The 23,463-nt window shown below is 41.0% G+C and overlaps 1 protein-coding gene across 1 annotated transcript in view; it reads right to left on the bottom strand.

The window, feature by feature from the left end:
* Positions 1 to 23,463, bottom strand: part of LOC105680235 (ecdysone-induced protein 78C-like) — a gene marked incomplete at its 3' end in the record, with an annotated part of 111,550 nt that overhangs the window by 55,879 nt on the left and 32,208 nt on the right. The window lies entirely within an intron of this gene.

The raw sequence follows: 23,463 nt of genomic DNA, 5'->3' as shown, positions 1-23,463 counted from the left end.
GGCCGACGTTATAAACACGTTAAATTCACAATTAATTTTGTTTTGACTTCAAAGGACTTTCGATAGAACCGGCAAACTACCTTTCAGATTTCCTTGCCCTTTCGTTTATAATTTTTCCTTTATCGAGTACATTATCGCTTCGATGAAAACGTAATGTTCCCTTCCGAAGGAAAGAAGATTGTCAGTCGTTGGAAAAGCCGAGGAAAAGTAAAACAGAATCTGTATTATCAGAATACGAATTAACGAAACGATCGACTGATCAAAATGTCGAGCAATGGAAAACGATCGACTGGAAGAAACATCGAGAGAATACGAGAAATCGTTACGCTTTTATCGAAAAGTTTTATTCGAAAATTGATTGATATTCCGAAATTGATTGGAAATAAATCGCACGTGAAAACGTAATTACTCGAGGTTCTACTTTGTATCAACCGTCGTGTGAGAAACTCGTGTAACAGTGTAACGTTGATATCGATTGGATTATGATATACTGGCTACATGCTTTGAAATTGTAATTTTACCTCGCCGTCTATAAATATGTTAATTAGTCCGTTAACCAAGTCGTTTCTTATTGACAAGTTACTTCAGGCGTAGAATTAAAGGATATGAAAAGACTAACTGTGTAATTATTTAAAACGTTGATCTGTCGTAAATGCAATGTTACGTTCGGAAACAAGTGTTTTTTCAGAAATGAGAAATAAGTTCCTACGTTAACGTGTTCTTTCTAATTAACAGAATGAAATTCTGTTCATTGCCGTTCAAAGGATTTTTACTCTTATTTCCATTTGGAAATAAAGTGAAATTATGTAACTTATTTTAGCCCTTACAAATGAATATTCTATTACAAATACAACGATGCAGTAGACTGAGAATGTCCAAGTAAGCAAATTATTGCATCTACATAAGCGATTTATCGTTAATTTAGATCGATAAGCTTAGGTGATAAGTACCTTCTCCGCTCAAAATGTCTACGTAATAGACAATTAATTAATAATAGACACGATTAAGAGACAAAGGTGGAATAAGAGTTTTCAACGATCGAGTACATCTTATCGATTCAAATAAAAAATCCTACGCAACAGTTTACATAAATTATATGTATAATAAAATGTTTTACCTGTTGCTTAAATATTCGTACCACTAAGCAACATATTTTCGATCAAAATCGAGCAATGTTAATAAATCAGAAAAGTTTCGATCATTTTGTATGATTCTGTTGTTTCATATCGATTTGCAACGAAATATACGATCGGTATAGTCGTTCACGGTGCAATGGTGTAGCTGAGTATACGCGCTTGCTAGAAGCACGAGAATAAAATAGCATTTATGAAATCATTAGATGTAGATAAGTGGTAATAACAAACATGAATTTTCCCCCTATGCTTGTACGCGCATAATACAATTCTGTAATTTCATTCACAGCTAATTAACGAGTACTTGTATATTCCTACGAGCATCACACGAGCGTGCCATGTACCGTGTTATGTTGTGCTATACAAACTATAATTCCTTGGAAAATCATTCTTCTATTTTTACGAATTCGATTAAACACCGGCTGAATGTAGATTCTCGCCTGGGAAAATGACGCTTTGAAAACTTCTGTTTACGTGTTCGAAAGTTGGCAGGAGAAATGGTCGAAAAATATTTCAGCGGCGAAAACTTTTACAATGTACGTATTAGAAAATCTATACTCGTACAATGCCTTAGAGGTACACGAATTTTTAATGTTTTATCGATACAACTGTAACGATAGCTATCTACGTAGATATATAAGTATAGGTTAGTTACTTCCAGTCTTTTGTAATAACAGTACGTAAATGTGAATTGTACAAAGCAGTGACAAATTAACGACCAACAGCGATACCTGTGATCTTCTTATGCGAGTTAGTTGCTCGGAATCTTATTAATAATATACAAAAATTGATAAAATATCGGAATATTCTCGACAGAACTGAGAACGGGAGAAAAGAATTTTTTAACAGATATGATCGATATAGCGGAGGTATAAGATACGATTTTTAGGCGTTTTCTTTACTAAAGTTAAGGTATGAAAACTTTCATTCTGCTTTATGTAATTCGTAATGTATGTCATTCCACACCGTATGAGATACATTCTCTTACGCGTTACAACTTCATGCACGAATCTACAAAACTGTAATCAAATTATATGAAAGACAAAATGTTAAAAAATATCAAGACTAATCCATTAAACATTAAGCTCCATAAACGCTACGCTCTCACCTGTATCCAATGAGATTCCATAAGAAGTCGAATTACGAAGATAGAAAGTTCGTCAAACGTATTCGTTTGAAACGAATCTGTTCGTTTTTTTCAACGTTACGAGGAAACAGGATTGCGTGAAACACGTAACTCGCCATCGCGTTGTGCACACGGAGATGAAAACGAGCGATCAAAGGTAGATCTTTGATCGGAGTTAATGAAATTAGCGGGCATCGCGATGGCCACGGCTACAGATTGAATAAGATAGAGACGAACAGAGGGTAGGAGAACGAAAGCGGAAAACGCGCGAGAGACAGATCCCGCGGAAGAGTTGGCTCGGTGCACAGCCGGATACCTGATATCGGTATTAACTCGGCCATAAAGCATTCCACAGGCCCCGTCCACAAAGTGATTGCGATTGCGCCTCGGGCATTACAACGCGCAGATTTATGAACAGGGGTTGCCTCGAACGTAAGTCAAATCCCCTCGGGACCCGTTCAACAGAAAATCGTTTGCACATATGCTGCCCGAGGCAGAGCGCGCGCATCCCCGAGAAAACCTCATACATAAGGTGTCCTGTTTATTTTAGAGATGGTGGAGCGCGAGTATTTAGTATCGTTATTAATTCCGAACCATTAGATTAATTCGTTCGAATGGATCTGAATTCTCATTGAACGGGGATTATCTTTTTCGATTTATTGTTAGTGTAAGCCTTGTACGACTGATGCGTGTAAGCAATATCGTATTTGAAATTGCTTCTAATTTTGGTCGCTTATGTACTTTTCGTAAGGAGAAGACCGGAAAAGGTGTGCTTCTACGAATAGTTGACGAAAAGGAATTTTTGTGTAGCTCAGGAAACATTTGGTCGCGAAGCAGATTTATTGAAAGTTTTGCAAGAATATTCCTTTTTTCTTTCTATGTTACGGCCAGAGATTGTGTCTGCGTTATCGCGTAATTTGTTCGTTAGAGTGAACATTTTTTAAATTTCGTACGGGTCAGTGATTATGAAAATGATTTGGTGAAAAAATTCTGCAGATATTTTTCGTGCTTGAATTCGTGCGTGTCAAAACATATTAGATTGATACATATGAAATGACGAGACTGCAGAGTTGAAGTTTTACGAACCAATATTACCTATTAAACCTTCTCGTATCGTCAATTGATATCAATCACGTTAGAGAAGAAGAAACTGTAACACATGTGTTTTAAATGTTGACAAGATTTATAGTCTTGTCTCTGCAAACAGTCATCGTCACGAGTAATGGAAATATTTGCGCGATCTGTTTATACTCGCAAAGGAATTGAAAAAATTAATAATTTCGAAGGCAGAAGTTTATTTCGAAATAAGCTTGAATTTTCGAAAGAAGAATGCATACGAGTATGTGTATGTACTGTGTGTATGCGTATCGTTTGTTTTATTTAACATTGCTTACGTTGACATTAATGTCTACCTAAGGCAATTTTTATACAAAGGAAATGAAAAAGCATCGGAGATGTCTTTTATACAATTCGTTCGCATTTCGGTCCTGCGTTTGAAATAGAAATTTACTCAGTGAGCAATAGCGTGAAAGAAGAATAGAACGAACGACAACGTAAATAAGTAATCGTAGACTATGAAGACGGTAATGAAGCGATTAAGGAGAGTCTCGAATAACTCTGTCAAGAAGATTCCAATCTTGATTGCTAGAATCCTCCAGATCTGAAGAGCGTTTGGAGACGTTACAAAATGCGTTGCGCAATGCAGGCAACGCGAAAACACGATCCAACTCGATGCCAGCTGTGCAGAAAGCACAGTGCCAAGGAGAAGCCAAATGAATATTTGACGCCTTAGTATCTTAATAGTTATTACAGTCCACTAAAAAGGAAAAGATTCGGTGTTTTTGGTAATTCGATGTTAATAACGAGGGATGTGCGACCGTCGCTTTTCTTATTTATCTTTGCAATTAGAACGGGGAAGCTTCTTAATATGAAACGTAATTTCTGTACGTTGTTCTGTATCTTTCTTTCCTGTTCCTTTTTCCTCTTTTTCTTTTTTAAACAATTAAATTGCAGCATAATAAAATACGTCAAGTATATCCTTCCTGGTACGTTTATCCTTCCTGGTACAGCTGATCAAATGGATTCTTTGCCAAACAAAACTACCGGCACCATGCGATTCACAGTTTCCTCTGTTCCAGTACAACCGTATAAATATCTGGTCGATCAGCGAGGTTAACCTCACGGTTCACAAAACCGATCGGTAGAACTACTCTTGTCTCTCTCTCTCTCTCTTGTGTTTCATTTGCAAATATACTTCCGCATGCTAGCTGGTAATGGCCGTTCGAAATTGCTCGATCTCAATAATATGCGCACGAACTTCGTGAACACTGTGTATGCACGCGTGTACACCAACGAGGAACGTTTGCACGCACGAAACCCAACGTGTATATGTATCGATACAGATGAGTGCACACGCGCACGCGAATATCTTCTTGCAATTTTACAGGAACCCATCCTCCCTCGGAATTTATACTTCTCGTTATCTCTGGTGTGTGTGTGTGTGTGTGTGTGTGTGTGTGTCCGTCGGGACAATTTCGTGCGGAAAAGTTAACGTTTGCGGCACGCCAGCCGCGGAAGCGAGGAATATTTCATCCTGGAAGATCGCTTGCTTCTCTTCCTTTCTCGACTACCTCTTTGCCAAGGCGAATAAGTCGGAGACAAATCTCGAGAACGGACTAATCAAGAGCTTAAAAACTTCCAAACAGCATCCTCCTTCGTAAAACGTTGAAAGTTCTTGAGGAGCTTTGTATTCTTAGCGAACTATGTCGCGCGAGTCGAGAGCAAACATTCTATATCAGATTTCTGATTCCATCGCAGAGTTTCCTTCCTTCCGATCGGGAAAGCTTTGAGCCTTGGGACATACGAGATCTTCGTAGGAGAGCGAGGTTCGCGTGTGTCAAAGTTCGAGTCATCGGTTCTAATGTGAAATCAACCTGAAATCTAAGCGAAGAACCGAGCCGGAGACAAAGGAACAGAGCCCTAGTTCGGTCCATTAACCCTCGAAAGACCAAGCTGGGACTCGATGAGAGGGACGCTATTAATTTAAAAAATACGAAACGTACGTTGTTTCTCTTATCTGGAGGATCGTTCGTGTTCTTGAGACTGCTGTCGAAGAATAATTGATTTTGGATTAGCGAAGGAATCAGATATTTAAAAAGGAAACGTGAAATAAGAAAGAAGATCGTTGGATTGATCGTTTCACATCGGTTCGTATAAAACGTTAATCCTCGAAGAATTATTTCCCAAAGGAAAGCACGACGAACTTAGATAGCCACGACGTGTTCCCATTAGTCTTCCACGTGATGCCTCGAAGCATGAATCCTAAGGTTAATCCTTGAATTTTAAGCGTAGAACCTCTTGACGCTTGTTCTCGTTGCATGCACGACGAATCTCGTCATTGATCGGTCGTACGTTCGATCTTCTCTCGATCCGGTCTCTCCCTCTTCCCTCGGCTCTTCCTTATCCGCGCTTTTTTCGTTTTCTCCGCGGTGCATTGATCCCAGAGATCGGAGTCGTGTAATTAACTCGTTATATCTATCCCTCGCAACCCAGCATTACGTAACGCTTCTTTCTCTCTTTCTCCATTCCTTCTTCGTTGCTCGTTCCTTCTTCCCTTTTAATTTCTCTCCCCTGCCCCTTCTCTCTTCTCCTTTTCTTCGATTTCCTTCTCCTTCCACTCTCGATAGACTCAAGTTTCCTTTTACGAGTCGTTCCTCTTCGTCTCTCGGTTTCACGCGTTCCTTCGTTCCAACGACGTTCTTACGGATGAAAGAACGCGATGCCTCGCGTGTTTCCTCTTGTGTTTTTCCCTACGTCTTTCATGGCTAATCCGCCGGATGCTCTAAATCGAACAGTTTCTCTACATGGAAAATAACACGGGATGATCGATGTTTTCTTTTCCTTTTGTCTCGATAACCGTTCGTTTCCTATCTTTCCGCGCGCTTTCTCTCCACGATTATTCGTTGAAACGTTGATCATGCGTTTCAGAATTCCCGGTCAATCGCTTTTCGAGACAGATATCTTGGTTTGGTATGAAACAAAGTTTTGTCAAGAGATTCGCTGCAACTTTTGAAACTGCGACCGGATTAACGAACAACTAATCGTATACATACGGACCACGCTATTCCTCGACAGATTTAAAATGTACCAAACCTTGAAAGAAAAAGAAAATGAAAGAGTCTGGATCCTGCTATATCCAAGCGCTCAAGCGGTAGTCCCAGCTGAACCGCATCGACGACAAGAACAAACCACCCTCTTCCATCTTTCAAAGCAGAAAATCTCCCAGCAACGTGAGAAACCCCTTTAAAAAAAAAAAAGAAGAAAGAAGAGGAAAAAAGAAGGATTGCCAGATGAAGTGGCGCCGAGAGCACACGGGACATTATTCTCGCGTCTCTACTGACGAGTACGCGATAAATCCCGACCCGGTCCCACCTCCACGGATCCTCGTCTCTCCTTCAGGTGTTTCATGCTCGTATCCTCGGTTTGTCTATATTTCACCTGGTAGAATTTACGTTTGGTCGCCGGCACCGTCGCTGGTGTTGTCGTTCGATGACCGGTCTCGCGTTTGCTCACAGCTGCAGCTGCAGTTTCCTGGATCTCCGGCACCCGAACGATCGCCAGCCAACTCTCCTCCTTCTCTCTCTCTCTCTCTCATCCTTTTCGCGCTTAACGCGTGTCTTCTGTCTCTCTTTCTCCTTCTATTTAACGCTTGTCTTCTCTGTCGTGCTCTTTCTCTTCAACGTACGCCTGCCCTCTCTTTCTCTCTCCGTTTAACGTGTGCCTTTTCTCTCTTTCTGTTCCTCTTCAAGGCGCGCCATCCCCCTTTTCTCTTTCTCTATCACTTTAACGTGTATCTACGTGCGCCTTCGTACCTACGTGTAGCACAAGTATGCGCTCACACATGCGAAACATGTAGAACCAGTCCGTGACGTCATGTGAAGGACCCACCGTGAACACGAGATCGTCCTGATTTCCGGGTTCGGCTGCCGTACCGCGAACGTGCGCCACGACGTCGATTTATTAAATGCAGCCCTGCAAGAAGAAGTTACTTCTCTAGGATGCGCTGTTCGGTACATACAGGGGGAACTTAACTCGAGCTAGGCTAAACGCTGCCCGCCGTGTACCTGTCGCGACGATGACAAAGTCGTTAAGAGCATGCGGCGAATGGTACACACTGTAGTTAAACAACACGCCAGCAACACGCGTTAAGTCTCGTCGGAGATTATTGCACGTAGGTAGATGCCTGCGGATTGGATGATCGAAGAAGTGTTTTGGGTAGGTCGACTGGTATAAGCTGATTGGCGAGCATCTTGAAGTTTCCGGTATAGAGAGCTATCTCGAAGTAGTATTAACCCGTTAACCTTTAGCTACGGATTACTCTATGCTCTCGGAGAGTAGTTCGATTCCATTGTCACGATGTGTCGACGAAATTTATAAACTCGCGCGTCTCTTAATTATCTTCGACTATGAAATATTCTCAAGAAATGAACGAGATAGTCGTTTATTACGTTGATTTTTATCGATATTTTATTACGACACAGTGTTGGTTAATCTTCTATAATCGCGGAAATAAAAATCGGTATAAACGAATGAATTTCAGTTAAGTAGATTTCAATCCACGGAACATGTAAACGTGATATTATGCGCTTTTAACGAAAATGAAACGAAATTTGATTAACGAGTTGATTATACTGTGATATAATAAATGTACGTAAACGAGGGCAAACATTTCGCAGTAATATTTCGCGGTATTATAACGAACGTAGAGACAGATGCGTTTATTTCTACGGTTTCTACGGACTCGAGGTAAAAAAAAAAATTCGCTCTTCAAAACGTTTCCTCTCGTTACTTTCGTCAAAAATCCCTCTTGTTAAATAAATAAATTCTGGTTCGTACAATTATGGCGCTTCTTCGTGTCGCTTATCTTCTAAACTTTCTACAAACTTCCTCTTTCCCATTATATCTTTTATTACTGGAACTCGTGATTAATCCACCGGTACGAAGTTAACTTCACGAAATTCGAAAATTATCTTCAACAAGCTTTTACGCGACCATTAGCCTTGCAGTTAATGTCGTGTCGCGCGACGTAGCATCGATACAATAAAGTCGTAAAGCAGGTTAAATCGATTCACATTCATTTAGAAATCTGGTCGTGTTAAACAAGTCAGTAGGAATTAACGCGTTAGGGACATCGTAGCAAAAACCAAGTCGATAAAGGCGATTAAATTAATCGGTGTAAATCAATTGGAAACACAATTACGGCAACCGAAAACCAATTGACCCGCGTCGCTACTGAAACGACACAGAACGAAAAACCTAGATAAATATGAACACTGGCGTGACAGGATTACAAATTCGAAGTAAAAATTAAATACGAATATGTATCGTCGTAATCTTTTTTAAATTACTACACGTTCACGCATACAAAAATTAACAGTGAAACATCGTTTATGGAGCATTCATTGAAAGCATATAGACGCAAAGTGTGTAAGAAAACTATCGGGTTGGTTTATCAGCGAACCTACGTCCTTTAATCGTCGATTGAGGTACATTGAACAAATTTCTCGCAAAATATTACACGTATGTATATACGTAGAATTTTGGAAATATAATACGTGTAAATACATCGTATGCGTAGAGTCCACTACTCCGGTTAATGGTATTACAGAAATTAGAGCAGTAGGATGGTGAAAATTTGAGCGCATAATATTTTATATATTGACATATACACTGAATTTATGCTAATTTGATTTTTAATGAGAAAATATCCGAAATATTGTATCTTATCCAGATAGATAGGAAAGAATCGAGGCGAAATGAAATTAAAACGAATATCACAATAAATGAAGTATTTTTAGTCTCATATTGACAAGAACGATGAAGATTCTGACAGCGATGAATTAATAGTTGGTGATTAATTGTCTTCCGACGTAATTTCATTAATTAGCTTATTGTATACGTAATTAATTAGAATTAAAGCGATATGACAAAGATTAATAGGTATATACAAGGTGTATAATCGCGTTTCTATCTCGTCAGAAGTAAACGTAGATATTATCAAGAAAGGAAACTTTTATATTTTTATTAATTGTAAAAGCAAAAATATGATACCAGTTATTTTGGCTGGTTTGATATTTTTAACGTTATGAAACGGAAAACAGAATTTCCAATGCAATGCGATCGAATCACCGTTTTCACTTGCTAGTCCTTTTCTAAACATCTTTTCAATCGTTTTTGCAAATTCTTCTTAATTAAAGCGCAACGATAAATAAATGAAATGGCAATTTCTCGCAGATACAGCGTCGTTGTGTACATTTCGAGTATTTCTCCGTTATAAATAAAGTTAAGTTAGAGCTCAGTAGCGCCGATTAGCCAATTTTAAGCGCTGTTGGTAGACCGTGACAACTTTCGTCAAGCGACTGTAGACGTTGGTTACCAGTCAAGGGGTTAATATCAATTTCTTCCCAAGACGCATAACGCAATGACGTTTGTCATGTCATCTAGATATTGTGGAATGCATATGTGGCGTCTACGACCTCGAACGTGTATTAAGAGGGTCGACGATGAGGAAAGAAGAAAAACGTGGAGCCATGGAAATCACAAACCTACCGTTCCGCGACGCGATTCATATCTCTTTCACTTGCAAAATTTATCACCGCTGATAACGACCATCACGCAGCAATTCGTGCAACTTTTTAAACGATTTATAAACACTGCACGTTAAATTTAATTATTTATTAGTCGCGTTCCAGAGTCTGTAGTTTCAAACAAGTTCTTCCTAACGTGGGAAGACTTTTCCTTGTAAACGTAGAAAAATGTTTCTCGCAGAGGAGTGTGCTTGGATTTTATCGGTAATTTCTTCGATCAATAGTTTGCACGGAATCTTAAGATTTAGGCTACCGCTAGCATCCAACCGGTCGATAAGCGTTACATGTAGAAAGTGAAGGAACAATGACGGAGGATTTTCTTTTCTTTTTTTGCTATTTGCAAATTGAAATGTGGCGTTTGTAACGAAAAGAAGTCTCTCGTGTCTTTAAGGAGTATTTTAACTTTAACTTTGCTTTAAGTTAGTTCGGAAATATAGCGTATATTTAGCATAGATCGATCAGAATGTGAGAAAGCAAATTAATAAAATATATATTCGTTTCCATAAATATATTTGAAATTATATCCGAATAATTGGATATTAGAAAAGGAAAGAAATATGTTGCTTTACCCTTTAAGAATACCAAAAAGTACATTTGAAATTTCCAAAATGAATACAAAACTTGAATAACTAGTCGACGCATATGTACATATCGTTGAAGAAAGAATTAATGGTCAAAAGTAGATGGATGCAAATAGATTTATTTATTTTCTTCGGTTCATCGAGGATATAAATATAAATTACATCGTTGGAGCGTTGCATAACTACAAAAAACAAGAATACCAGATCCCCAACAAGAATAGACAAGAAATATTTACGTCGCTTTTCCCGATAATTCGTATCATTGAACAATTACCGCGTGCAACTCTCACTTCGAAAGCGAGGCCCACAAGTTGCATAGCAATAACAGAACAAACTGTAATATATAACACGATATATCAAGTGTACCAAATATAGCAGCCCGTTAATAAGGTCGCTGCGGCAGTAATGGTACTCTTAGATCACAGTGCCAACACGTTCAAACGATACTATTATGCCATTCGAACGTTAATTAACATCTTCGGGAAAATTACCTTTCAAAATAGAACGATGGCCATCTCTTTTATATTTCATACGTCATTCAACATTCGTGAGAATCATCGGTTCTATGATTTAAAAATTCCTAAACTGGAACGTTCAGAATTGTCAAAATGGAATAGAAGACGCGTTTAACCATCTCCAAACGCTTCCACGTTTCGATAACTGATAACAGGAGAAAATTTAATAGAAAGCTTGACACTGTCGTACTCGAGCCTCAGTGTAACAGCGTTTCTGTTGATTGGTCGGAAAAATTTAGAGATACGAAAATGTACAGAAAGTACGCGATAAACGATAAAATATATAAATGTGAAAAGCGTTACGATATTCACCGAGTGAAACAAAGCTCTTGCTCGATCGTATTCGTAAAAATGTCAGCTTACATAAACATCGACCACTGACTTCAAGCAAACCTTTGCGATCGTCTACGACACAATAATACCAATTATGGGTTAATCGTCCAAATCGGAAATTTTATCGCAGCGCACTCTCAAAGTACGCCGTCTATGGGAAAGCTGTACTTTCTCATCAGTCTCAGCTCGATGCTCGAAAAGAGACGAGGAGAAGAGGACTCGCGGTCTCGTCGTGCCTGTACTCGAATTGGCCTTTGCCCGCGGTGAGCACCGTGGATGCCTCGTAATGCCCTATACCAGCAACCGGCGCGTGTATCAGATCTGTGCATACGTGCGCGTATAAGCTGGTCGAAGCTCTCTGTACACGGTTTCTAACCTCTGCCATTTCCCATAGATCCGCGCCAGCCACACCCATGTATCCAACCCAACGAACTCGAGGGATCCCGGAACAAAGAGAAGACGTTCGACTCGCCAACTCGAACCGAGCAAGCTCTTTCCAACTGGCCGTCGAGTGCTACCGGAAATTCGGATAGTTTAGCGAGTATCGCGATACCACTCGAAGCCGAGAGCACTTCCCGTGCTACTTGCAACGATCGCGTCTTTGTAACGAATATACCTATACTCGATACGCGATCTCTGGGGGAATCGTTTGCTTGTTATTCGCAGCAGCTATTTGATACATTTGTTTGAGAGAAATGGTGAACGTGGAGAATGTAAAGAAACAAGGGAACGTACGTAATAAAAAGAAATGACGTACGAGGGACATATACAACGAACACGAAGGATATGTCGGATAATAAAAAATAATGGAGGATATTTCGAAGGAAAGATAGCAGGTTGAGGCGGTAAAATATCTGATTTGAGAAAATCGCGGATAGAAGATAAAGTTTAACACGAAGATAAGAAAGCATCCCGAAAAGAGGGGAGGGGAGAGAACGAATTAGCGATTCGAAAAAATTTCATTTTCTCTGGAGAGAGATCCGCGAAGGGAAAGGACGGGACGAAAGGAGACGAGGTCCTTCTACGAAGGAAATGTCGTAAAGCGCGTTCCGAAATAACCGTCTAATAATGCAATGCGGAACAAGTTATTCTGGGTAGCCGAGGCCCCTCACTGGGTTAAGCCGAGTGTTTGCCCGCGTTTTGCTTTGCTTCCTTTTGCCTTAGCAGCATAGATTGGGACAGGCCATGGATCACGGCGCGGCGTAAGTTCGCAGACGACGCAGAGGGACACTAATCACGCGCCATCATGCGCACGCGCGTGCTCACTCGTTTCGACGAATGTATAGGGTGTGACAATTGCGTGCCACCCTCTTAACTACATAGATACGGTAATAGCTTGCCGTTTAGCGTTATTCGACGAGCAAGACAGTAAGATATATATAAGTAACGCCAGATATATACGACGACAGATTTGTCAGGAATTCTAGTTATTTCGCGATCGTAAATCCGAATATGCCACGTCTACGGACGTTTACAGTGGAAATTGTAATTTCTTGCAACTTGAAAAACGAGCCTCGATCCATCGTTTTGCGTATGAACTCTCGTACCTGTATGGACGCTACCAAATCGCAACGACGTCATCTTCGTAAGATTACAAAGAGATCGGGACGCTCGCCTGCGCCGGACGTAAAATCGAAGAACAATCGAGCAAACATGGAACAGCCACGACGATTCGTTTCGAAGGAAAACGATTCTCGGCGGTTCGACGCGCCTGAAATATCAAACTGTTTCCGTGAAACTTGAATTGGTGAACGGGCGTGCAACGATCGCTAGGAGGAAGATGATATCTAGCGAACGCTAGGAGGATTAATTCCGCGTTTTCCCCGCTACGGCCCGTTATCGAGAGAGATCGAGCCGGCTGGCCGGCGCTGTGTGCCTCTCGTGGGCGAGCATCGCGTGCGATTCCACGCTGGCACACCGTGTATGAATCCGCGAGTTCCTCGGAGCCGCACGTTCGTGCCCGCGACCGAGCGTGTGTGCACGCTGTGCAAAGATAGAAAGCTTTGCACACCTGCACATCCTTGTTACATGGCGTATAGGGGAAAAGAAGGGAAGGAGAAAAAGGTAAAGGACAGAGAGAATGCGAGACTTGAGAAAGCAAGAAGAAGGGAGAAAGCACGAGAAAGCAAGAAAATAGAATTAGAAAAGAGAGAAACGGGAAGAGAAATGAGGAGAGAGAGGGGCAAATAGTTGCAGGGAAGAGAGTTTAAATGGAAAAAGAAGGCGAAGGAGAGAGAATGCGTTACGTGAGCTTCTCTCCCCAGAGTAAAGGCGGCAAGTGGCTTCTGCATTAGTACAAGATGATACGCTACTGAAATGTACGTTCCTACGGCGTAGAACGAATGGCAGAAATGGGATACCAGGCGTTTCTTAGATGGATACCTTGATGGATTCGCGTTTCCACCGCCGCTAATGTCCAGGATACCTTATACGTCCGCGGGAATCCCTTGGTGCCTGGCCTATCCGGACACTTTAGGCAGAATCAACGAATCGGTTTAAATCCTTCGCTAATAGCAGAAGAAGAGGAGGAAAGAGAAGACGCCGGTAGCTACGAACACCGCTGACTAATCGGCCTTAGGAAACCGTTTGACAAGAAACGGGCTCCAATTACGCGAACCGGAAAACCATCATGAACAAACCAACGTTGCTAGACAACAGATTTATACGCAGCATTTCGCGTACGGCTGTACACTCCTGCTTCTCTGTATAAGCATATGGAAAAATAAGATGGATTGGAAATGTATAATACATAAATATGCGCTAAAGGATTGTCTGTTGATTCGTAATTTATCAAAACTCCTTCGTATTTTCTTCAAATCTGTCGTTTCCCTGACAATCTAAATTAATAATCACGTTGAGGACCAGCGAGCCTGCATGTACAAACGGCAGTGTATACACGCTGCGCGGCGTAGTTTCTTCAAAGAATTCCAGAAGCGCGTAAAATCTGTCTTAAACTTTGAAAAACCGTTGCAGACGGGGCTGCTGCGTTAGTTGGTGAGCTCGTACGCCTGCGATCCGCGTTATCGAAGCTGGTATGTGAAACGGTAGGACGATCTTGGAATATTCAGGTGCTGAACGTCCATCGAACCATCTTTCTCACTTTCCGCCTTGCTGTACACTGTGTCCTGGCTTCATATTATTTACGACATTTTCCTTTGAATTCACTTGGGCCGGTTGTGTCGGTCGTAGCCAGCCGTCCATCCGCTCGACCAATGTTCGTTCCGTTTCCGCGTGTTATTTACGACGACGTGTCTCGAGGCGCCATGGACCTCGCCGTGAAAAAAGTCCGCCCCAGCACGAGCCCCGAGCGGCTGGATTGATTTTCTGAATGTATCTTTTCCTGGATCCCTTTACCGGTCGTACGTTACGTATCGTTCAGATCGTTTCGGTTACCGAGAGGGGACGAGGAAATCGGTTGAGACAGCCAGGCTATTAGAGACTGCGTAAGCAAGAAAGAGAAACGATGAGACGAAGACGGATGAGGGGGCAAGAAAGACACGACAGAAAGGGAGTAAAGGAGATGCAAGCTCTTCCGTGTTCGCGCAACCGCTTATGGCTTATACCAAGCGATCGTATATGCATGCCTTGCTGAAAGGCTGCCATGGTAAGGCTGTCTCTTTCCTTACGTAACCATATTAAGGCACCTCGTGGTGACTAGCTTCGTGGCAACGTCACACACACGTCGTGGTTCCACGTCGTCGTAGCCCGTTGTCATAGCCATCGTCGTCGTTAGTCGTCGGTCCCGACGTGGACGACTCGACGGGAGCCGCGGGATTTTCTTTTTCCGAACCTCTTAATCACCCGCGACGCGCCACGAGATATCGCCGCGCTGAAAATGGCCACGCGGTAACGCGACGCGTCGTGAAAGTCGCGGATTCACTTAGACCCAGTTGCGTAACGAATTGTCGCCGCGAACACGTGCTAATCCGCGAGAGTTGTTCTTTTCTTGCGATAGACGGATTCCCGTGATTCGCAATCGGCTGGCAACCGATTTAACTTTAACGTTAACTTGCTTGAAGATGAATTTCAATATGAATTTCGATATATAAGCTTCGATCGTAACTTATCGATCGAGTCATTTGTCATTTGAGACGACTAACGACTAATTCCGCATCGTTTACTACAAAACCAAGCAAAACGTAACGTACTCTAAAAATGCAAATATCTGTCATTGTGCGTATTTTTCACTCGTATCAAAATGTAAAGTTGGATTAAAGTAAGTATAAAAATAAATCCTTTTTAGAAAAATTCTATTCGTGTATGTATCTGATAGGATAACGCGAAATTAAAAAAAAATGTTTTATTTGTAAATTTTTATATTTTTTAAATTTTATTAAAAACAATAGAATAATCTTTTAAACGGCCAATACTAATCGCGCTGAGCTTTACGTATGTGAATCGGGCTTTCATCGTTGCGTTTAATAGCTTCGGTTTGTAGCTACGTTTCAGTACTTCGTTGGAATTTTAGGTTTTGATAAGAGTTAAGAACGCGTACGATTGTAGATGCGTATATTCATAAAGTATGTTGTTTTTCGATCCATCTTACAGCGTATGACGCAGATTTTTATTATAATTAAGATATTAGAATATTCAAACAATGCGTATCAAAACGAATTAATTTATTCAAACGAATTCTATCTAATGAAAAACATACGAGATAGTGACTACGTTATAGGGGAGATAAGTGCCATGTGAAAGAAAAATAGTATTGGTGTAGAGACGATGTACAGTGATAAAACGAAAACTGAAAGCAATTCAAAGGCGACAGGCAAGAATTAAATAAATAATTAAGAAAGACTACGTCATAGAACGCTATAAAATGTACAAAGCTAGAAAAAAAGTATAGAAATTCTCTCTTTTATTTTAGTTTTTGGTTTCTCTGTCCGTATCTTCGATTAAATTATTTTCATGCGCTTTTCTTTTTCATTTATCTTTGCGATTTATTTATTCAGATTACGTGCGTTTCTAATTTATTTATTTACGCTTCTGGTTCATTTACGTACAATTTCCAAACATTTATTTCTGCGTGCACGTAACATCGCGGTTACAAACCACAGAATTTATAAACAAAGCATTGTACGATCGTTAATTATATTTCGCAACATTCTTCAAACGAGTTTTTACTTACTCTATACTCCGAGCTTCTCTGCTATTTTTAAATCCATTAACTTCCATAGCCTTTCAAATTGAATCTGTGTTAAATTACTCGAATCGACGTTTACATATCTTTGCAAACGTTTAAACTGCTAAGGAAGTTATCGAGGGTGCGTACTACGTCGAGATGTTATACCCATGTTGTTTAAAGTTGTTATATAATCTGCTAACGTGTCGTAATCACCTAACTAGTTGGACAGACTCTGAATAATTAATCCGTCCGCGAGTTCTGCGTATCTGTCTCAAAGTCAGCCGGATGAAGTACCTAACACTTTGTCCCTCGATAATACACGGTCGTACGATTATTTTCAAAAGGAAAGGAAAGTATTCGAAAAGAGAAAGGAAGAAAGTACGACGTATCTGAAACATCTCTGCCTTTACGATAAGTCATCGATGCTTATTTTGCAAGTCGTGGCACGCGAAATCGTTTCACCGATGGAAATAGACAACCGCACGCGTTTAAACGCCCTGTACCGAATCATTGTTAACGTGGTCGCGATCGGTTATCCCTGACAACCAGACGAACCGGTCCGAAACTTTTTCTCCACATAACTTTTCCTCCTGCACACCTTTCCGGCGCGACTTCCTTTCTCTAAATTCGTTCTTCCAATCAGAGCAACAAACCCTCGTTATCCTACGCACGAAATGTCGCGTTGATCGGCAATACGTTGCTCGTTTCAGTAGATAAGGACAGTGCTTATCAGACTATAGGAAGGATATACGCGTAAGTATCGGGATTTATGTAGGGCGTTAGAATTGATTCAAATTCCCAAGAAGGTGATCGATCGATCAAAGTTTTACAAGTTGTGCTGGATAGCAACCTAAGATTTTACTTGCATATAAAACTTTGATCCAAGATTTTAAACAGAACGATAGTTCTTCAGAATTTCGATCATTTCCTGATAATATTTGAGACTCGACTCATTCGCTATAAGCGTTCGTAGGTGCAGGTAATAACTATAAATGATGGTGTAGTATAAGTATTTAGTAACGATCGATCGTGCGATCACAAGGAGCAAGATAAAGTGAGCAAGATGCGGAAGAAAAAGGAAAGAAGAAGAAGAGCCGGACAAAGAGGACGAAGGTCTGTTCGGTTCGATAATAATGCATCAAGTGCATTGGCCAGTGACCAGCGTCACGACAGGTGCATGATCGACCGTTTTGTAGCTCTCCTCGACGCGAACATGCCGCGTATCCCAACGTTTATCGTTTTCTGCATACGACGCGTTCGATCGTTCCGCGAGCGGTGCCTGGTCGTATTTAATACTTAAGCGTTCGTCACGGAAAATGATTAATGGCCAGGGAAATGAGTCATGTGTTTCGGGAACGTGTCGAAAGTACTGTTGCATAATGCATATGCTTACATGATCTTATTGATTGTCGTGGAATTTTTATCAACGTCACTGGCAAAATTACCGCTGATAATATGCCTGTATAGAAATACGATGATGGATATGTTAATACGACGTTACGTGAATTTCGTGTGTCTTCCAAAAATTTGATCCTATGGAAGTCGCCTGATGAATAATTTTATGTTGTTGTTATTTCTACATTTGGAATTAATGCATTTGAATGTTAAATCATCGATTGTTAAAAGTAATTAAATTAAGTTCGCTGGGATTGACAAATGAAAGAGATTTGCAGTTGCAATGAAATGAGAAAAGGCAGAGGAAAATTTATAATGTCTTAATTCAGTTGGAATAATACTGTCTCGTTTCCTTCTTTTTCCTTTTTTGCAAGCATTCACTGCTGATTCTATGATCTATAATCAGGTAATTAAGCAGTAAATCGAAATCCAAAGCAGTTAGAAGTTGGAAGATGATTAAGCCCACGTTAACGCCAATGCACGAAATTAACCGTAAACCTTAAGTTGCAGCCAAGCGTGGCGTATCAAGAATACCTGATCCGAGAACTACGTGATTCGCCTGTTTGGTCCTTCGGCCATTGTGTACAATAATTTGAACAAGCACGCCTTCTCCTTTGTATTCCAAACGGCCCGTAACCCAGCATCGATAACGCCATGGTTCAAAACGCTTCTATTTATTCCAACTGGAACCGAACCATCCGCTAAAGTTTCTTCCTGCTCCGTGCAATTTCCCCGGTGTACCAGATAACGGTCAGAAAAATCCAATTCATGGACATCGCTCGTTATCTGATGGCTCTCTGTTTTCCGTTACAAGGACACGATCCTCGTGACTGTCAAGAACGATGTCACAAAACGGAGTTTCTCATCGAAATCGGAAACAGGTTTAACTAAGGATCAAGTTAAGCGAAGAAACTAAATAGCAAAGAGAACGTTCGGTGTTTCGATGGACAAGAAAAGAGAAGAGAACAGAAAGAGAAGAGAAAGAAAGAGAGAGAGAGAGAGAGATTTAGGTTTAGAGATAGAAAAGGAAGATCAGGTAAAGGAAACGATGGTAAAAAAGAAAAAGAAACGACCTGGTGTTAGAATTAGAGTGAGAAAAAGAGGATCCGCGGCGAGATTCGCGTTTCTCGAGCGTCCGTTGAACTCTTTGATACATCAACGTCCGTCAATCGCGAAGAAGCGGAAGAGATGTCCGCCTTGGCTCGGCATCCTGCGAAACCGGAGGTCTTCGACCGTCAAAGTAGACGAGGTGAACGCGGTGCGCGCGAAAACCGGTGATTCGCACGTCCCTCGAATGAACGAATCGCGCAAGTCGCTGGCTTCTTATTCCACGGTGGTCCTCGCACGGAATCCTGAGTTCAATGCCTCTTTGATGAGCCTTCCCTTCTCCTTCGGCGCAACAACCATCGACTCTGCGGCCATCGTCGCGAACAGTCCACCTTTTTCCCCTACCCATCCCTCCCCATACGATTTATCTTGATCCATCGACGAATCGACCGATCAAAAGCTGTCGATTCGCGTCGAATTCATCGTCTGACCGATGATCGTTTACGATCGACCGGCCGACCCACTACGACACACGAAAATCACGAATACGCGTGAACTGTTGCTCCTCCGTCCTCTTCTTCTTCTTCATTTTCTTCGTCGTCCTCATCTCGATAGAGAATCACGCGTGCTCGTAGGTGAAACTGCGTCGAATAACTTCCCGTTGATAATCATCGTAAGAGAAGGTGGGGCAAATTTATGTGCGTCGACTCGAACTAGCTGCGTGCAGGTGGAAAATCAGCCAGCCTCGACGATAGCGTGCATTATATAACAGCATGGCTATTTTCAAGTGTCGAGGAAATTTACACGGAAACTATTTTTGTCATTCGATACTGAATGACCAACGTTAATGATCGTATCGTGTTCTTTCTCATATTCTCATGTTATTTATTTCAAAAAATATTAGAGTTGAAGCTGGATTGAGAAAATTAATGAGTACGTCATTAAGACACTTTGAACTTTATAATAGCTGTCATGTGTATCTTCATCTTTAAAATCTTGTAGGAACTTTCCTATATTTCTATCTTTCAAATTTTCCCTGTCAAAGATAATTTATGACATTATGTAATTATAGCTACATACATCATCTCCTAATTACCTTTTTTACATTACGAACAACATTATTTAGTGATATTCAACCAATTTAGAAAATGTCAAATTACACGTGACAGCAAGACAGATAGTGATCAACCGAATCTCATCTAAAGGTTATCAAACTACGTATCAAGAATAGTCAGCGACTATCAAACTGTCGAATCTAAAAAACTATACTTTCACGATATAAAATTAATTACCACTTAGAAGACATAATGAATTTACAAACGTAATCTTCCTGTTGGAAAGACTTCGTGATACAACATGATTAACACATATCGATGCGTTAACACGGTAAGAGACAAGAAATTAATATTAATCGAGCATCAAGCGTTAAGTGAAAAGTAATTACCAGTAAATCTTCTTTAACTGAGACGACTTAATTCAAGCGGACTTTCTCTTTCGTCTGAGATGTTCGACGTGCACAACTTTAGCTCGTAACATCCTGCAGATAACAATCGGAAAGAGGAAGAGAGAGAAAGGAAGAGAATTTATGCGGAGGCAGGTACGAAGTGCGTTCAAGTGGGTGGAAAATCAGGACCAGTGGGTGGTGCAACCGATAACTCACGTCTGATGGCAGGGTCCGAGCGGGGACTCGGCCCTTCGATTTTTTCGGAGAACCAAACGTGAGAATTAACTGATAAAGGCGATACGATAGCAGCCGATTTATGACTAATTTGTACGAATAGAAGTTCTTAATTTTGCGCCCTGCAACCTGCTAACATCGGATGTATACGTAACACATAATAACGATATAACTGAGCAACTTTATAAAAATTATCTTGAGAGAAAAATTCAATATTCCTTATAATTTTTACCCTTTATAACATAAACAGTGAGTGCCGTACGGGTAATAAGAAACTAAGTTCTTATCTTACAACGTTACGCGGTCATTGAACTGCGAGCCGAACGTGACAAACGCGAGTTACATACGAGATAAAGTTTGGTTACGATATTAAATTTAATCTGTAAGATTGAAAATTGCTTGACGATAATTACGCATGCTAGTTTAATATTTTTTAGATATTACGCTATTTCAGTTATACGTAAGTTAAAGAATATAATCGTTAAAAGACAAAACTCCTACGAACGGTAAGAAACATAATCCCATAATATTTTTAATCAGATACAACATTACATGTTTTGGAAATCTTACATAATTTCTGACGACATCCATATAACAAAAATGATTAGAATTGAAAATCAGAAACGATTCTCCTTACGAAGCAACCTTGACGAGCATGAGGATAAAACGTTGCATCGATTAAACTAGAAGAATTAAACTCATTTCGAATCAGACTTCGGCGAACAACGCTTAGGCGTAATTTTCCAAGAATCATCGGTTCGAAAGAAATCGATGCGACCCAGTGATCGTATCGCGCGTAAAAGCGCGAGTGAATTTGCAATGAAAATACATCGACCCGAAGATTTAACACTAGTGTAAACGCGATCTCGAGGCCACAGGTTACGACGCCCTCACCGCCGACGCCTCGCAACCCCTCGGCGTTCATTCGCGTTCCATTTCACGAAGGCTCAAAACAACGCCTCGAACAGCTGTTTGAAGCTTAAAGGCAAGGTCGCAGCCTTTACGTCTGCGTACGCAATGCCGCCCGTTTCAACGCGTCGCTGAACGCACGTGTGTATACGTACGCATATGCGCAAGCGCGCGTGCGTGCGTGCGTGCGCAGATTCGCTACTGTGTGTTAGCGCGCGCATTTGTACACGCTCACGTGCGAACACGCGAGTACGTGACACGCCGACGAGTGCAGTGCACTCGATGACAGTATGTGGTATCGCAGCCGATACATACACATTTCTCGTCTTATGTGCAAACACCAGATGAAAATAAAACGCAGGAAAAAGTAGAAACGTTGAATAACTGAGATCGAGGATAGGAGGATAGGATCAATAGATTCGATCGAGGATAATGGAGGTAACGTATTATATATTTAATTTGATAAAATACTATTTAATAATTTACTTAATCCTATCGATCTCTTCGAAATGGCTATAATATTCTAAAAGATATTAAATATGTATCTAGTTTTTAAATATATGATTTCAATACTTAATACAATTTCATTAACTTTTGTATAATCCACGTTTCTGATCAGCGAGATATTCTAAGAAAGAAAAGATGTTTAATGAAACATAAACGTGATAAAGAAGCAACGAAAATAGCACGATATTGTACGCGATTTTTCATCATCGATATCTTCCAGAGCACCGAGGAAGATTAAATGACATTTCGCTGCATTTAATTATACGTCGATCTAATCGCCAATTATCGGTGGTATTACATAAGTAAGAAGCCATTTAAACCTTTTAATTTTTGTGAGATTATTTAAATCTTCGAATTTTCGTAAAGTCAACGACACCGTCAACGACTTTAACGCGCATATTGAATTTATCGTTAAATCTAAAAGTCTGACGATAAATTGTGTTCTGTTTGAATCTTTAGACGGAAAAGTCAAGTCGTTTCGCGTGTATACACAGATGACGTTCGCCACTGATCGACCCACGTGTGCGCGCGCACATGCGCGTTACGCACACGCACTCATGCAGCATGCAGTCCGTAGTGTGCGTACACGGACACGTTTTACTGTCGCAGGGAGAGCCACCGCGCGCCGTACCACCGCACATAACTATAGTTATGCAATCCACCAACTCGTATTCATGGTCAAGGTCTGCGTCCTTACCTTACCGCTAGATACGTGTACGTGCACACACCAGTGCGACGGCTGTGCAAGGAGTTCACGTACGCGGAAAAGAGGGGCGAGGTTGCCGGTGAAAGAATAAGGGCCCGAACGTTATCGAATTCAGACAGAAGCGACGAATAAAGTTGAGCGTCGCTAATAGACCGGTATGCGAAACCGGATCGTCCGGAAACGCTAATAGAGTGGGCGTGATAAAGATAAAAAAAATCTGATTCCGTTCGCTCGTTTCGGGCAAAAGATACGAGTTTCCAGATCGATCTACTCTCGCTATAGTCACTTTTCTTTGATCTTCGCTTCGGGTCTACCGATAAACGCACGTGCAGTTGCACTTACACGCTGCTTGGGTATGGAATTTGCATAAGTGCAAAAATTATTCATAATACAAACGAGTTCTTTTCTCCAAACGAGAAAATAAGTACATATTGCCGCGTAGATTTGACGAAGTTATGTGAGTCTTTAACGAGCTTTCTCCGCGCACGAAAATAACAAGCATTATTTTCCTCGGCCGCTTATTTATGTAGAACATTCCGAATGGAAAATATGTAGAGCGAAACGCTGTGGTAATAAAGTTTGCTAAGAGAACACTGGTTGATCGACGATAGACCGAACAACGAAAAGCACGGCCGGTGGTAGCGTGCGACTGCCAGCCAAGGAAGAAAAGGATGCGTAGAGGAAACGTGGTTTCTTTTACCTTTTCATCGGAGTGGCTGAACGCGTACACGACCGCTAGTGTTGGTGCGCGTGCGCATGTGC

This window comes from Bombus impatiens, unplaced genomic scaffold (assembly GCF_000188095.3).
Source record: "Bombus impatiens unplaced genomic scaffold, BIMP_2.2 scf_0106, whole genome shotgun sequence".
In the NCBI taxonomy this organism is placed as follows: Eukaryota; Metazoa; Arthropoda; class Insecta; order Hymenoptera; family Apidae; genus Bombus; species Bombus impatiens.
The sequence above is the reverse complement of the archived record's forward strand: the minus strand, read 5'-3'. Positions and strand labels throughout refer to the sequence as shown.